Source organism: Saccoglossus kowalevskii, chromosome 8 (assembly GCF_978046115.1).
Source record: "Saccoglossus kowalevskii chromosome 8, keSacKowa6.1, whole genome shotgun sequence".
Taxonomy (NCBI): domain Eukaryota; kingdom Metazoa; phylum Hemichordata; class Enteropneusta; family Harrimaniidae; genus Saccoglossus; species Saccoglossus kowalevskii.
The window spans coordinates 46430-65922 of NC_140648.1; the positions used below are offsets into that span (position 1 = coordinate 46430).

The following is a 19493-nucleotide window of genomic DNA, read 5'->3' on the forward strand; positions in this document are numbered from 1 at the left end:
AAAGTAGCTTGGTGTCATTAATCGAACATTGTTTAGTTGTTTGGTCTTTATTTGGAAACTTGTTTGGTTATTATTTGGTCATTACTCAGTTATTTTGTCTTAATTTAAACTTTATTTTGTGCTTCTTCCATTATTGTGTTATTATTGCAGCATCATTAGATGACCCTGTTATACATGTAGTATTCAATGCATAGTCCCGGGCCGCCTCTCATAAAGCATTGCTCAAGATGGCAATGCAGCATTTGTAAATATTAGCGGGAATTTCTAAATAATGGTCGTTTCACCAACATCCAGGGAAATCATGATTGAGGTCGTCAGAGCCTGTCGTGACGCAATATCAAATGCCGCAAACTTGGTTGGAGAATATTATTTCTCCAAATGCGATGACTGAAGTGAAGAGGAATTATTATACAGTTGACCATGACACTGCTATCAGGGGGGAATTCTTCCTTCTGGGGTTCTCCACACGTGTCAGAGGGGATCTCGTCTCGTCTCTATATCTCGTCCCCTTGAGGTACGGGATCGGGAAAGTCACTTAAGCTTTACAGTTAAATAAGACACACGCAGCAGAATACGTTTCAACTCTCGTCTTAGTCGGACAGTCGAGCACTCTATAAGACACAGCGCCCTGGGGAAAAATCCCCAAGACTATATCGCAAGGCTGACCCAAGACTCGCCCAAGACTCTCCAGGACTGGACTGCGTCTCTCATGGTGTACTCGCCAAGACCAACTCAAACTCTCTTTATTCATTTTCAAAACTCTAACCAATTACAATACAGTATAAAGACTCTAGGGCGTAACCTTCAATCATAAAGCCAATCACACTAAGCACTGAATACGTCATATCTTTTGATTAATCGTTCACCTACATTAATAACTACGAATACCAACTGTCAGAAATAATAGTCCGAATAGCGACGGTTATCTCGTAATTAGTTCCAAATCACTGAGCCAAGTTCCGTCCAAAACTTCACCTGGCCTAAACGGTGCCAGACATAACACAGTCATTCAGCTAATAATCAGCTAATTAAGTCGATTAACAGATACACAAAAACTAATTCATGACACTGCTGACACGGTCAATACTAGTAACCGGCCTTTTCAGCGGACTTTGTAGTGCCATCACGGTCCTTTTTTTTAGTAACAGTTGAACCATGTATCATTCTGATTCTCATTCCTCGGCCTCTCTTATCTCAGGTACTTATTGACAGACATATTCCTGTTGTGGGCGTGATTTTCTACGTTCGCTCCATTATTGTCAAGATGCCGATAAATTTGTATGGCTGATTTGCAGTGCGTCATTCATTTCATGGCGCTACGAAATCGGATGTCTTCGTTGGTAACAACTACATTGACAATGTGTTTGTGGGTTTCATTGCCAGTATATAGCAATCACGTCAGTGTCACGAGAGTTTTTCGCCAGCCATGCCTCGCAACTGCAGTAATCATAATTATGCTGTCTTCGAGGTTTTCGTAAATGTCGACTTCCTCTCGCAAAGCAGTTTCACAGTTTCAAGTTTCAATTTTGTTTTGGTTCGATTGCTGTGAATATCTCCTCCGTCAAATTCGCCATATATTACTGGCCAAAGTAGCCTATTCCGACGGTTGACAAAACCCAATTCTGTAGTTGACTAGAAATTTGGTAGATGGGAGCTGAATTCCATCGAAATGCATGCCCCCGGTTGCAACGGGTTTTCATAAGTTGCGCCATGGACTAAATAAACTGGGTTGTCCGGTAGCAGTTGTAGTTGTGAAATTTCGCTTGCTGTAGTACAAGGTTCTCGATAGATAAATCTGTGGTTATAAACATTTTCTGCTCAGTATCACCACACAATGTATTTACGTAATTTCTAAATATCAGTATGTGTGGGCGGGATTCATTCGTTTTATCGATCTTTATATATAACCTTTGACTGTTTAGAGAATAATGTATTTTTGTGGTTATTCATATCACATTTATTTACAGTAATCATCATTTCATACCCATGTGTTCTCTCCGTTTTTCATTGTATGCATGTAATCCTATGAGAAACTACTAGTAAGTGTATTAGAAATAAACAAAGGATGAAGGCTCCATCCAGCTCATATTTTTAAACTGGAAAACAGGCGAAAAGAATGAAAAATTAAATCTATGAAAAAAATATCAGCTTGAAGAATGTTAGTAAATCTTTCAAATTTCGCGAGTTCACGACACGGTAACCAGTCTTGTGATTGGTTCTTGGCACATTCTGGTCATCATCTGATGATCAAGTCGAATCATCTCTCGCGAATTTCGCTAGGAGCGCGTCGCGTCAACAACAAGTTTTGCGGCATTTGATATTTCGTCACGAAAGGCTCTGACGACCTCAGTCAGTTTCCTGGATGTCGATGAAACGGCCATCATTTAGAAATTCCCGTGAATGCAACAATAGCAATACGATGCTGCAGTAAAACACAATAATGGAATAAGCGCAAAATAATATTTAAATAAAGACCAAATAACCGAACAATTACCAAATAATAACCAAACAAGTTTCCAAATAAAGACCAAACAACAAAACAATGTTCAAATAATGACACCAAGCTAATTTTGGCGGTATTCTCACCCCATACATTTGAAGCACAAACATTAAGATTTCAAGCTATTCTCAGTGTGTGTTTTTTTTTAAATGACCCTGTATCAGTGCGTCTTGTTATACTGGGTTGACGTGGTTCATCAAAACAACGGATTTTTGCCACTTCAGCGTTTGTTCATTAATCACAAACGTAAAAACACTACTGTAACAGACAGTGTTGTATGAGATCAGACCGGGATTTTTTCATAACAAATAGGCTCGTCCGCATGGTGCGAACGATGAGGTAATATGTCGCTGACACTTATATTATTTCTTTTCAAATCGCGACTAAATGTTGTTAATTAGATATTGCGTCCGGACCAATATGTTACGTTTTAACACATACATATAATATAATACATCAATTTGTTTCACGGTGTGATTCAAGATTGCTGAATGGCGGCCATTTTTGTGCTAAAAAATCACCGAGATCAAGCATTTCTGGCATTCCGGAACCGAATCTCGACTGTTTACAAATGGATTTTGTTCAAACTTGGTAGCCATTTTATATGTTTTGACTTGGTTTGGCGATCCGACTTAAAATGGTCGACGAAATCAAGCATTTCTGGCATTCCGAAACCAAATTCTGTGATTTCTCATTATTTATAAATAATGACATTCCAAATCAATTATATATAAATCATGAGTGAGGATGTTTGATTTATTTATAAATAATAAGTTTCGTACTATTATATACAAATAACATCTGTATGTACATTTTATTATTTATAAATAATTTTACTTTCATTACTCAAACCAAGGATCAGTGTATTATATTCTTTATTTATATTTATCTGATTTATTTACAAACAATTGTGTTTCGTATATAATCAGAAAAGTGTGTAATATTATTTACATACAATGCAGCAAAATGCATTATTTATAAAAACAAAATACCGTTATATTTAAGTAAGCTCGTTATTTGTAAATACTAATACAGACTAACGAATAACGAAACGCGAACATACTGTATGATGAATATACAAGTAGCTTTATTTACGAACCATGATATAGTTCGGTGACGTAATGTACTTGAATTTAGGGTGAATATACTGGGCATGGTGCTGAATATAACAGGCATATAGTGCTGAATACAATAGGCAAGGTGCTTGACAGCACAGTGCTGGATATAATTGGCACAGTGCTTGATATAAAGGGCACAGTGCTGCATATATTGGGCTCAGAGCTGGGTGTAATAGGCACAGTGCTGGATACAATAGGCACAGTACTGGATATAATGGTCATAGTGCTTGATATAATGGGCACAGTACTGATATAATGGACAAAGTGCCGGATATAATGGGCACAATGCTTGATTAATTGGCACATTGTTTGATATAATAGACACACTGCTGGATATATGGGCACAATGCTGGATATAATGGGCATAATGCTGCATATAATTGGCACCATGCTCGATATAAAGGACCAGTGCTGGATATAATTGGCACAGTGCTTGATATAATGAGCACAGTGTTGATTATTATGGGCACAGTGCTTGATGTAATGGGCACAGTGCAGGATATAATGGGCACAGTGCTGATATAATAGACACAGTGCTTGATATTATGGGCACAGTGCTGGATATAATGGGCACAGTGCTGGATATAATGGGCACAGTGCTGGATAAATTAGGCACAGTGCTGAATATAATGGTGTCAATGCTGGATATATTGGGCATAGTGCTGAATATAATGGTCCCAATGCTGGATATATTGGGCATAGTGCTGAATATAATGATCTCAATGATGGATACATTGGGCAGAGTGCTGGATAGGATGAGCACAGTACTTGATATAATAGGCACAGTACTTGATATAATGGGCATATTGCTGGATATGATGAGCAAATTACTTGATATAATTGGCACAGTACTTGATATAAAATGCATAGTGTTTAAAATAATATACATAGTGCTTGATATAATGGAAGTAGTGCTTAATATAATGGACATAGTGCTTGATATAAGGGGTACAGTGCTTGGTATAATGTACACTGTGTTTGATATAATGGACATAGTGCTTGATATAAAGGGCACAGTGCTGGATATAATTGACATAGTGCTTGATATAACGGGCACAGTGCTTGATATAATGTACACAGCGTTTGATATAATCGACATAGTGCTGGATATAATGTACACAATGCTTGATATAATGTACGCAGTGCTTGATATAATGGGCATAGTGCTGGATATAATGTACATAGTGTTGGATATAATGCACACGGTCCTGGATATAATGTACATGGTGCTTGATATAATGTACACAGTGCTGGATATAATGGGCACAGTGCTTGATATAATGTACACAGTGTTTGATATAATGGACATAGTGCTTGATATGAAGGGCACAGTGTTTGATATAATGTACACAGTGCTTGGTATAAAGGGCACAGTGCTTGATATAATGTACACAGTGCTTGATATAATGTACACAGAGCTTGATATAATGGGCGAAGTGCTTGATATAATGTACACAGTGCTGGATATAATGTACACAGTGCTGGAAATAATTGGCATATTGCTGGATATATTGGGCATAGTGCTGGATATGATGGGCACAGTACTTGATATAATGGGCACAATGCTGGATACAATAGGCACAGTACTGGATATAATGGTCATAGTGCTTGATATAATGGGCACAGTACTGATATAATGGACAAAGTGCCGGATATAATGGGCACAGTGCTTGATTAATTGGCACATTGTTTGATATAATAGACACACTGCTGGATATATGGGCACAATGCTGGATATAATGGGCATAATGCTGCATATAATTGGCACCATGCTCGATATAAAGGACCAGTGCTGGATATAATTGGCACAGTGCTTGATATAATGAGCACAGTGTTGATTATCATGGGCACAGTGCTTGATGTAATGGGCACAGTGCAGGATATAATGGGCACAGTGCTGATATAATAGACACAGTGCTTGATATTATGGGCACAGTGCTGGATATAATGGGCACAGTGCTGGATATAATGGGCACAGTGCTGGATAAATTAGGCACAGTGCTGAATATAATGGTGTCAATGCTGGATATATTGGGCATAGTGCTGAATATAATGGTCCCAATGCTGGATATATTGGGCATAGTGCTGAATATAATGATCTCAATGATGGATACATTGGGCAGAGTGCTGGATAGGATGAGCACAGTACTTGATATAATAGGCACAGTACTTGATATAATGGGCATATTGCTGGATATGATGAGCAAATTACTTGATATAATTGGCACAGTACTTGATATAAAATGCATAGTGTTTAAAATAATGGACATAGTGCTTGATATAATGGAAGTAGTGCTTAATATAATGGACATAGTGCTTGATATAAGGGGTACAGTGCTTGGTATAATGTACACTGTGTTTGATATAATGGACATAGTGCTTGATATAAAGGGCACAGTGCTGGATATAATTGACATAGTGCTTGATATAATGGGCACAGTGCTTGATATAATGTACACAGCGTTTGATATAATCGACATAGTGCTGGATATAATGTACACAATGCTTGATATAATGTACGCAGTGCTTGATATAATGGGCATAGTGCTGGATATAATGTACATAGTGTTGGATATAATGCACACGGTCCTGGATATAATGTACATGGTGCTTGATATAATGTACACAGTGCTGGATATAATGGGCACAGTGCTTGATATAATGTACACAGTGTTTGATATAATGGACATAGTGCTTGATATGAAGGGCACAGTGTTTGATATAATGTACACAGTGCTTGGTATAAAGGGCACAGTGCTTGATATAATGTATACAGTGCGTGATATAATGTACACAGAGCTTGATATAATGGGCGAAGTGCTTGATATAATGTACACAGTGCTGGATATAATGTACACAGTGCTGGAAATAATTGGCATATTGCTGGATATATTGGGCATAGTGCTGGATATGATGGGCACAGTACTTGATATAATGGGCACAATGCTGGATATATTGGGCATAGTGCTGAATATAATGGTCTCAATGCTGGATATATCGGGCATAGTGCTGGATATGATGGGCACAGTACTTGGTAAGATGGCCACAATGCTGGATATATTGGGCATAGTGCTGAATATAATGGTCTCAATACTGGATATATTGGGCATAGTGCTGAATATAATGATCGTAATGTGCTGGAAATATTGCGCATAGTGCTGGATATTTTTGGCACAGTGATGAATATAATGATCACAGTGCTAAATATAATGGCACAGTACTGGATATAATGGTTACATTGTTGGAAATATTGCGCATAGTGTTGGATATATTGGACACAGTGATGAATATAATGATCACAGTGCTAAATATAATGGCATAATGCTGGGTATAATGGTCACATTGCTGGATATTTTGGGCATGGTGCCGGTATATATTGGGCACAGTACTGGGTATATATAGTGCTTAATATATATAGTGCCGTTTATTGTGGGCATAGTGCTGAATATAATAAAAATAGTGCTGGATATAATGGGCACAGTGTTGGATACAATGGGCATAGTGCTAGATATAAAAGGTATGGTGCTGGATGAAAATATTGCTAAATATAATGAGCACATTGTTGGATATGATGAACATAGTATTGGGTATAATGGACACAGTGCTTGATATAAATAATGGGCACAGTACATGGTATAATGGATACAGTGCTAAATATATTGGGCACAGTACTGGGTATAATGGTCACATTGCTGGATATAATTGGCATGGTGCTGGATTTGTTGGGCACAGTGATGAAAATAATGAGCACAGTGCTAAGTATAATTGGCACAGTACGGGGTATAATGGTGGAATTGTTGGATATACTGGACACAGTGCTGGATATATTGGACATAGTGCTGGATATATTGGCACAGTGATGAATATATAATGAACACAGTGCTAAATATAATGGGCACGGTACTGGGTATAATGGTCACATTGTTGGATATAATGAGCACAGTGCTGGATATAATGATCACAGTACTTAGTATGATTGTCACAATGCTGGATATATTGGGCATAGTGCTGAATATAATGGTCTCAATGCTGGATATATTGGGCATAGTGCTAAATATAATGATCTCAATGCTGGATATATAGTGCTGGATATGATGGGCACAGTACTTAATATAATAGGTACAGTACTTGATATAATGGGCAAAGTGCTGGATATGATGAGCACAGTACTTGATATAATGGGCTCAATGCTGGATATATTGGGCATAGTGCTAAATATAATGAGCATAGTGCTGGGTATAATGGCCACATTGCTGGATATTTTTAGCATATATAGTGCTGGGTATAATGGGCACATTGCTGGATATATTGATCAGTGCTGGATATATTGGACACAGTGATGAATATAATGATCACAGTGCTAAATATGATGGCATAGTGCTGGGTATAAAGGGCACAGTGCTTGATATAATGTACACATGGCTTGATATAAAGAGCATAGTGCTGGATATATTGGGCATAGTGCTGGATATAATGTACATAGTGCTGGATATAATGGACATAGTGCTGGATATAATGTACACAGTGCTGGATACAATGTACATAGTGCTGGATATAATGTACACAGTGCTTGATATAATGTACTCAGTGCTGGAAATAATGGACACTGTGCTGGATATAATGGACACAGTGCTGGATATAATGTACACAGTGCCTGATATAATGAACATAGTGCTGGATATAATGGACACTGTGCTGGATATATTAATAATAATAATAACTCTATTTAATTAAGCGCAACAATTCCAACATATGAAGATCAAAGGCGCTGATACAATAAACAATCAGTCAAATATTAAAAGCACATTTAAATAAGTGTGTTTTCAGTCTGGATTTAAAAATGTCTACTGAAGGACTAGAACGAACAGACAGAGGTAATTCATTAAAAAGTTTAGGACCTAAATTTTCAAAAGCACGGTCTTTGTATAACACCTTGGACTTTTTACTACACATCTGACGAGTTTTAATAAGAAACTTCGATTCAGATCTTAAACTACGACTCGGTACATAAAATTCGATTAATTCACATAGATAATTTGGGGCAAAACCATACAAAGATTTATACACTAGTAAAAGTAATTTGAAATTGATTCTTTGTACAACTGGTAACCAATGAAGTTTAATAAAAATGTCTGTAATGTGGTCATATTTTCGAGCACGAGTGACAAGGCGGGCTGCTGCATTTTGTACACGAATAAGAGGTTTTATCTTAGTTACAGGGAGACCAGACAATAATGAATTACAGCTGTCTAAGCGAGAAGATATGAAAGCATGTACCAACTTTTCAGTATCAGATTGGGATAATGATTTACGAATACGATTAATATTTCTTAGATGGGAATATCCAGATCTACAAATAGTAGAAATGTGTGTTTCCATAGATAGCTGCGAATCAAACAAGACACCTAAGTTTCTAGCACTTGACGAAGCACTAACCAATTCTTCACCAATTGCGATACTAGACATATATTGTACGCAGTGCTGGATATAATGGACATAGTGCTTGATATAATGGGCACAGTGCTGGATATAATGTACACAATGCTTGATATAATGTACGCAGTGCTGGATATAATGGGCATAGTGCTGGACATAATGCACACAGTGCTTGATATAATGGGCACAGTGCTTGATATAATGGGCACAGTGATTGATATAATGTACACAGTGCTTGATATAATGGGCACAGTGCTTGATAAAATGGGCACAGTGCTGGATATAATGTACACAGTGCTTGATATAATGGACATAGTGCTTGATACAATGTACACAGTGCTTGATATAATGTACACAGTGCTTGATATAATGGGCACAGTGCTTGATATAATGGGTACAGTGCTGGATATAATGTACACAGTGCTGGATATAATGGGCACAGTGCTGGATATATTGGGCATAGTCCTGGATATATTGGGCATGTTCCTGCATATAATGGTCTCAATGCTGGCTATTTGGGCATAGTGCTGGATATAATGGGGAAAATCATGGATATAAATGGCACGGTGATGGATATAATTGGCACAGTGCTAAATATAATTGGCACATTGTTGGTTATATTGGACACAGTGCTTGGTATATTTGGCACAATGCTAAATATAATGAGCACAGTGCTAAATATAATAGGCACATTGCTGGGTATATTGGGCACAGTTCTGGATATATTGGGCACAGTTTGTTAAGGATATATTAGGCACAGTGCTAAATATTATGAGCACAGTGCTAAATATAATAGACACATTGCTGGATATATTGGGCACATTTCTGGATATATTGGGCACAGTTCTGGATATAATGGTCACATTGCTGGATATTTTGAGCATAATGCTGAACATAATGGGCATATTGCCGGTATCTATTGGGCACAGTACTGGGTATAATGCGTATAGTGCTTATTATAATGTGCATAGTGCTGGATAAAATGGTCACATATATTTATATATCGGGCACATTGCGGATATATAATGGTGACGTTGCTGGATATATTGATCACGATGCTGGATATATTTGGCATAGTGCTGGATATAATGGGCATAGTGCTGGATATGATGGGCACAGTACTTGCTATAATGGGCATAGTGCTGGACATAATGCACACAGTGTTAGATATAATGGGCACAGTGCCGAATACAATGGGCACATTGCTTGATATAGTGGGCGCCACGCTGGCAATAATTGGCACAGTGCTGAATACAATTGAAAAAGTGCTGGATGTAATGGGCACACTACTGAATACAATGGGCATAGTGCTGTTTATTGTGGGAACAGTGCTGAAAATAATAAAAATAGTGCTGGATATAATGGGCACAGTGCTGGATACAATAAACATAGTGCTGGATATAATAGGTATGGTGCTGGATATAATGGAAATATTGCTAAATATAATGAGCACATTGTTGGATCCATTTGACACAGTGCTGTATATAATGAACACAGTGCTGGATACGATGGGCACAATATTGGGTATAATGGCCAAAGTACTTGATATAATGGATACAGTGCTAAATATATGTGGCACAGTGATGGATATATTGGACATAGTGCAAGATCTATTCGGCATAGTGGTAGATTTATTGGGCACAGTAATGGATATAATGCTCACATTAATGGATATATTGGGCACAGTGCTGGAAATATTGCGCATAGTGCTGGATATTTTTGGCACAGTGATGAATATAATGATCACAGTGCTAAATATAATGGCACAGTACTGGATATAATGGTTACATTGTTGGAAATATTGCGCATAGTGTTGGATATATTGGACACAGTGATGAATATAATGATCACAGTGCTAAATATAATGGCATAGTGCTGGGTATAATGGTCACATTGCTGGATATATTTAGCATATATAGTGCTGGACATAATGGGCATATTTCCGGTATATATTGAGCACAGTACTGGGTATATATAGTGCTTAATATATATAGTGCCGTTTATTGTGGGCATAGTGCTGAATATAATAAAAATAGTGCTGGATATAATGGGCACAGTGCTGGATACAATGGGCATAGTGCTAGATATAAAAGGTATGGTGCTGGATATAATGGAAATATTGCTAAATATAATGAGCACATTGTTGGATATGATGGGCATAGTATTGGGTATAATGGACACAGTGCTTGATATAAATAATGGGCACAGTACATGGTATAATGGATACAGTGCTAAATATATTGGGCACAGTACTGGGTATAATGGTCACATTGCTGGATATAATGGGCATGGTGCTGGATTTGTTGGGCACAGTGATGAAAATAATGAGCACAGTGCTAAGTATAATTGGCACAGTACGGGGTATAATGGTGGAATTGTTGGATATACTGGACACAGTGCTGGATATATTGGACATAGTTCTGGATATATTGGGCACAGTGATGAATATATAATGAGCACAGTGCTAAATATAATGGGCACAGTACTGGGTATAATGGTCACATTGTTGGATATAATGAGCACAGTGCTGGATATAATGATCACAGTACTTAGTATGCTTGTCACAATGCTGGATATATTGGGCATAGTGCTGATTATAATGGTCTCAATGCTGGATATATTGGGCATAGTGCTAAATATAATGATCTCAATGCTGGATATATTGGGTATAGTGCAGGATATGATGGGCACAGTACTTAATATAATAGGTACAGTACTTGATATAATGGGCAAAGTGCTGGATATGATGAGCACAGTACTTGATATAAAGGGCTCAATGCTGAATATATTGGGCATAGTGCTAAATATAATGAGCATAGTGCTGGGTATAATGGTCACATTGCTGGATATTTTTAGCATATATAGTGCTGGGTATAATGGGCACATTGCTGGATATAATGATCAGTGCTGGATATATTGGACACGGTGCTGGATATATTGGACATAGTGCTGTTTATAATGGGCACATTGCTGGATATAATGGGCATGGTGCTGGATTTGATGGGCACAGTGATGAAAATAATGAGCACAGTGCTAAGTATAATTGGCACAGCACAATACGCGGTATAGTGGTGCAATTGTTGGATATATTGGGCACAGTACTGGGTATAATGGTCACATTGTTGGATATAATGAGCACAGTGCTGGATATAATGATCACAGTACTTAGCATGATTGTCACAATGCTGGATATATTGGGCATAGTGCTGAATATAATGGTCTCAATGCTGGATATATTGGGCATAGTGCTAAATATAATGATCTCAATGCTGGATATACTGGGTATAGTGCTGGATATGATGGGCACAGTACTTAATATAATAGGCACAGTACTTGATATAATGGGCAAAGTGCTGGATATGATGAGCACAGTACTTGGTATAATGGGCACAGTGCTGGATATATTGGGCATAATTCTGGATATACTGGGCACAGTGCTGGATATAATGGGCATTGTGCTAAATATAATGAGCATAGGGCTAGGTATAATGGTCACATTGCTGGATATTTTTAGCATATATAGTGCTGGGTATAATGTGCAAATTGCTGGATATATTGATCAGTGCTGGATATATTGGACATAGTGCTGAATATAATGAGCGTAGTGCTGGGTATAATGGGCACATTACTGGATATATTGATCAGTGCTGAATACATTGGGCACAGTGCTGGATATAATGGGGATAGTGCTAAATATAATGAGCATAGTGCAGGGTATAATGGTCACATTGCTGGATATATTGATCAGTGCTGGATATATTGGACACAGTGCTGAATATAATGGGGATAGTGTTAAATATAATAAGCATAGTGCTGGGTATAATGGTCACATTGATGGATATCTTTATTGCATATATAGTGATGGGTATAATGGTCACATTGCTGGATATTTTGAGCATAGTGCTAGACATAATGGGCATATTGCCGGTATATATTGGGCACAGTACTGGGTATAATGGTCACATTGCTAAATATAATAGGCACATTGCTGGATATATTGGACATAATGCTGAATATATTTTGCATAGTTCTAGATATACTGGGCACAGTGCTGGATATAATGGGCATAGGGCTAAATATAATGAGCATAGTGCTGGGTATAATGGGCACATTGCTGGATATATTGATCAGTGCTGGATACATTGAGCACAGTGCTGGATATAATGGGGATAGTGCTAAATATAATGAGCATAGTGCTGGGTATAATGGGCACATTGCTGGATATATTGATCAGTGCTGGATATTTTGGACACAGTGCTGAATATATTGGACACAGTGCTGAATATAATGAGCATAGTGCTGGGTATAATGGGCACATTGCTGGATATATTGATCAGTGCTGGATACATTGGGCACAGTGCTGGACATAATGGGGATAGTGCTAAATATAATGAGCATAGTGCTTGGTATAATGGGCACATTGCTGGATACATTGGACACAGTGCTGGATATAATGGGCATAGTGCTGGGTATAATGGTTATATTGCTGGATATCTTTAGGATATATAGTGATGGGTATAATGGGCACATGGCTGGATATTTTTAGCATATATAGTGATGAGTATAATGTGCACAGTATCGGGTAAGGTGGTGGAATTGTTGGATATATTGGGCACAGTGCTAGAAATATAATGGGGATAGTGTTAAATATAATAAGCATAGTGCTGAGTATAATGGTCACATTGCTGGATATCTTTATAGCATATATAGTGATGGGTATAATGGTCACATTGCTGGATATTTTGAGCATAGTGCTAGACATAATGGGCATATTGCCGGTATATATTGGGCACAGTACTGGGTATAATGGTCACATTGCTATATATAATAGGCACATTGCTGGATATATTGGACATAATGCTGAATATATTGGGCATAGTTCTGGATATACTGGGCACAGTGCTGGATATAATGGGCATAGTGCTAAATATAATGAGCATAGTGCTGGGTATAATGGGCACATTGCTGGATATATTGATCAGTGCTGGATACATTGGGCACAGTGCTGGATATAATGGGGATAGTGCTAAATATAATGAGCATAGTGCTGGGTATAATGGGCACATTGCTGGATATATTGATCAGTGCTGGATACATTAGGCGCAGTGCTGGATATAATGGGAATAGTGCTAAATATAATGAGCATAGTGCTGGGTATAATGGGCACATTGCTGGATATATTGACCTGTGCTGGATATTTTGGACACAGTGCTGGATATATTGGACACAGTGCTGAATATAATGAGCATAGTGCTGGGTATAATGGGCACATTGCTGGATATATTGATCAGTGCTGGATACATTGGGCACAGTGCTGGATATAATGGGGATAGTGCTAAATATAATGAGCATAGTGCTTGGTATAATGGGCACATTGCTGGATACATTGGACACAGTGCTGGATATAATGGGCATAGTGCTGTGTATAATGGTCATATTGCTGGATATCTTTAGGATATATAGTGATGGGTATAATGGGCACATGGCTGGATGTTTTTAGCATATATAGTGATGAGTATAATGTGCACAGTATCGGGTATAGTGGTGAAATTGTTGGATATATTGGACACAGTGCTAGAAATATAATGGGGATAGTGTTAAATATAACAAGCATAGTGCTGGGTATAATGGTCACATTGCTGGATATCTTTATAGCATATATAGTGATGGGTATAATGGTCACATTGCTGGATATTTTGAGCATAGTGCTAGACATAATGGGCATATTGCCGGTATATATTGGGCACAGTACTGGGTATAATGGTCACATTGCTAAATATAATAGGCACATTGCTGGATATATTGGACATAATGCTGAATATATTGGGCATAGTTCTGGATATACTGGGCACCGTGTTGAATATAATGGGCATAGTGCTAAATATAATGAGCATAGTGCTGGTTATAATGGGCACATTGCTGGATATATTGATCAGTGCTGGATACATTGGGCACAGTGCTGGATATAATGGGGATAGTGCTAAATATGAGCATAGTGTTGGGTATAATGGGGATAGTGCTAAATATAATGAACATAGTGCTTGGTATAATGGGCACATTGCTGGATACATTGGACACAGTGCTGCATATAATGGGCATAGTGCTGGGTATAATGGTTATATTGCTGGATATCTTTAGGATATATAGTGATGGGTATAATGGGCACATGGCTGGATATTTTTAGCATATATAGTGATGAGTATAATGTGCACAGTATCGGGTATAGTGGTGGAATTGTTGGATATATTGGGCACAGTGCTAGGAATATTGCGCATAATGCTGTATATTTTGGGCACACTGATGGATATAATGATCACAGTGCTAAATATGTCACACAACTGGGTATAATGGTCACATTGCTGGATATATTGGGCACATTGCTGGAAATATTGGGCATAGTGCTGGATATTTTGGGCACAGTGATGAATATATAAAGAGCACAGTGCTAAATATAATGGGCACAGTACTGGATATAATGAGCACAGTACTTTGTATGATGGTCACAATGCTGGATATATTGGGCATAGTGCTGAATATAATGATCTCAATGCTGGATATATTGGGCATAGTGCTGGATATGATGGGCACAGTACTTAATATAATAGGCTACAGTACTTGATATAATGGGCACAGTACTTGATATAAAAGGCATAGTGCTGGATATATTGGGCATAGTGCTGGATATGATGGGCACAGTACTTGATATAATGGGCACAATGCTGTATACATTGGGCATAGTGCTGAATATAATGGTCTCAATGCTAGATATATTGGGCATAGTGCTGAATATAATGGTCTCAATGCTGGATATATTGGGCATAGTGCTGAATATATTGGGCGCAGTACTTGTTATGATGGCCACAATGCTGGATATATTAGGGCATAATGGTCATATTGCTGGATATCTTTAGGATATATAGTGATGGGTATAATGGGCACATGGCTGGATATTTTTAGCATATATAGTGATGAGTATAATGTGCACAGTATCGGGTATAGTGGTGGAATTGTTGGATATATTGGGCACAGTGCTAGAAATATTGCGCATAATACTGGATATTTTGGGCACACTGATGGATATAATGATCACAGTGCTAAATATAATGTCACACAACTGGGTATAATGGTCACATTGCTGGATATATTGGGCACATTGCTGGAAATATTGGGCATAGTGCTGGATATTTTGGGCACAGTGATGAATATATAATAAGCACAGTGCTAAATATAATGGGCACAGTACTGGATATAATGATCACAGTTTTTTGTATGATGGTCACAATGCTGGATATATTGGGCATAGTGCTGAATATAATGATCTCAATGCTGGATATATTGGGCATAGTGCTGGATATGATGGGCACAGTACTTGATATAATGGGCACAGTACTTGATATAAAAGGCATAGTGCTGGATATATTGGGCATAGTGCTGGATATGATGGGCACAGTACTTGATATATTGGGCACAATGCTGTATACATTGGGCATAGTGCTGAATATAATGGTCTCAATGCTGGATATATTGGGCATAGTGCTGAATATAATGGTCTCAATGCTGGATATATTGGGCATAGTGCTGAATATATTGGGCGCAGTACTTGTTATGATGGCCACAATGCTGGATATATTAGACATAGTGCTGAATTATAATGGCCACAATGCTGGATATATTGGGCATAGTGCTTGATATGATGGGCACAATACTTGATATAATAGGCACAGTACTTGGTATGATAGCCGTGATGAGCTGGATATATTGGGCATAGTGCTGAATATAATGGTCTCAATGCTGGATATATTGGGCACAGTGCTGGATATGATGGGCACAATACTTGATATAATGGGCACAGTATTTGGTATGATGGCCACAATGCTGGATATATTGGGCATAGTGCTGAATATAATCGTCTCAATGCTGGATATATTGGGCATAGTGCTGGATATGATGGACACAGTACTTGATATAAACAGTACTTGGTATGATGTCCACAATGCTGGATATATTGGGCACAGTGCTGATTATAATGGTATCAATGCTGGATATATTGGGCATAGTGCTGGATATGATGGGCACAGTACTTGATATAATGGGCACATTACTTGGTATGATGGCCACAATGCTGGATATATTGGGCACAGTGCTGAATATATTGGTCTCAATGCTGGATATATTGGCATATTGCTGGATATGATGGGCACAGAACTTGATATAATGGGCACAGTACTTGATATAATGGGCACAGTACTTGATATAATATACAAAATGCTGGATATAATGGGCACATTACTTGGTATGATGGCCACAATGCTGGATATATTGGGCACAGTGCTGAATATATTGGTCTCAATGCTGGATATATTGGCATATTGCTGGATATGATGGGCACAGTACTTGATATATTGGGCACAGTACTTGATATAATGGGCACAGTACTTGATATAATAGACAAAATGCTGGATATATTGACATAGTGCTTAATATAATGGTCGCAATGCTGGATATATTGGGCACAGTGCTGAATATATTGGTCTCAATGCTGGATATATTGGCATATTGCTGGATATGATGGGCACAGTACTTGATATAATGGGCACAGTACTTTATATAATGGGCACAGTACTTGATATAATGGGCACAGTACTTGATATAATAGACAAAATGCTGGATATATTGACATAGTGCTTAATATAATGGTCGCAATGCTGGATATATTGGGCATAGTGCTGAATATAATGGTCGCAATGCTGGTTATATTGGGCATAGTGCTGGATATGATGGGCACAGTACTTGATATAATGGGCACAGTACTTGGTATGATAGCCGTGATGCGCTGGATATATTGGGCATAGTGCTGAATATAATGGTCTCAATGCTGGATATATTGGGCATAGTGCTGGATATGATGGGCACAGTACTTGGTATGATGGCCACAATGCTGAATATATTGGGCATAGTGCTGGATATGATGGGCACAGTACTTGATATAATGGGCCCAGTACTTGGTATGATGGCCACAATGCTGGATATATTGGGCACAGTGCTGATTATATTGGTCTCAATGCTGGATATATTGGCATATTGCTCTATATGATGGGCACAGTACTTGATATAATAGACACAATGCTGGATATATTGACATAGTGCTTAATATAATGGTCGCAATGCTGGATATATTGGGCATAGTGCTGGATATGATGGGCACAGTACTTGATATAATGGGCACAGTACTTGGTATGATAGCCGTGATGTGCTGGATATATTGGGCATAGTGCTGAATATAATGGTCTCAATGCTGGATATATTGGGCATAGTGCTGGATATGATGGGCACAGTACTTGATATAATGTGCACAGTACTTCGTATGATGGCCACAATGCTGGATATATTGGACACAGTGCTGAATATAATGGTCTCAATGCTGGATATATTGGGCATAGTGCTGGATATGATGGGCACAGTACTTGATATAATGTGCACAGTACTTCGTATGATGGCCACAATGCTGGATATATTGGACATAGTGCTGAATATAATGGTCTCAATGCTGGATATATTGGGCATAGTGCTGGATATGATGGGCACAGTACTTGATATAATGTGCACAGTACTTCGTATGATGGCCACAATGCTGGATATATTGGACACAGTGCTGAATATAATGGTCTCAATGCTGGATATATTGGGCATAGTGCTGGCTATGATGGGCACAATACTTGATATAATGGGCACAGTACTTGGTATGATGGCCACAATGCTGGATATATTGGGCACAGTACTGAATATAATGGTCTCAATGCTGGATATATTGGCATATTGCTCTATATGATGGGCACAGTACTTGATATAATGGGCACAGTACTTGATATAATAGACACAATGCTGGATATATTGGCATAGTGCTTAATATAATGGTCGCAATGCTGGATATATTGGGCACAGTGCTGAATATATAGGTCGCAATGCTGGATGTATTGGGCATAGTGCTGGATATGATGGGCACAGCACTTGATATAATGGGCACGGTGCTGGATATAATGGGCATATTCATGGGTATAAAGTGCACAGTGATAAATATAATTGGCACAGTGCTTGATATGATGGGCACAGTACTTGATATAATGGGCACAGTACTTGGTATGATAGCCGTGATGCGCTGGATATATTGGGCATAGTGCTGAATATAATGGTCTCAATGCTGGATATATTGGGCATAGTGCTGGATATGATGGGTACTTGATATAATGTGCACAGTACTTCGTATGATGGCCACAATGCTGGATATATTGGACATAGTGCTGAATATAATGGTCTCAATGCTGGATATATTGGGCATAGTGCTGGATATGATGGGCACAGTACTTGATATAATGTGCACAGTACTTCGTATGATGGCCACAATGCTGGATATATTGGACACAGTGCTGAATATAATGGTC

At 38.2% G+C, this 19493-nt stretch overlaps 1 protein-coding gene across 2 annotated transcripts in view; it reads left to right on the forward strand.

The window, feature by feature from the left end:
* The window catches only part of LOC100372446 (transient receptor potential cation channel subfamily A member 1-like), a 33744-nt gene that overhangs the window by 2411 nt on the left and 11840 nt on the right, over positions 1–19493 (forward strand). The window lies entirely within an intron of this gene.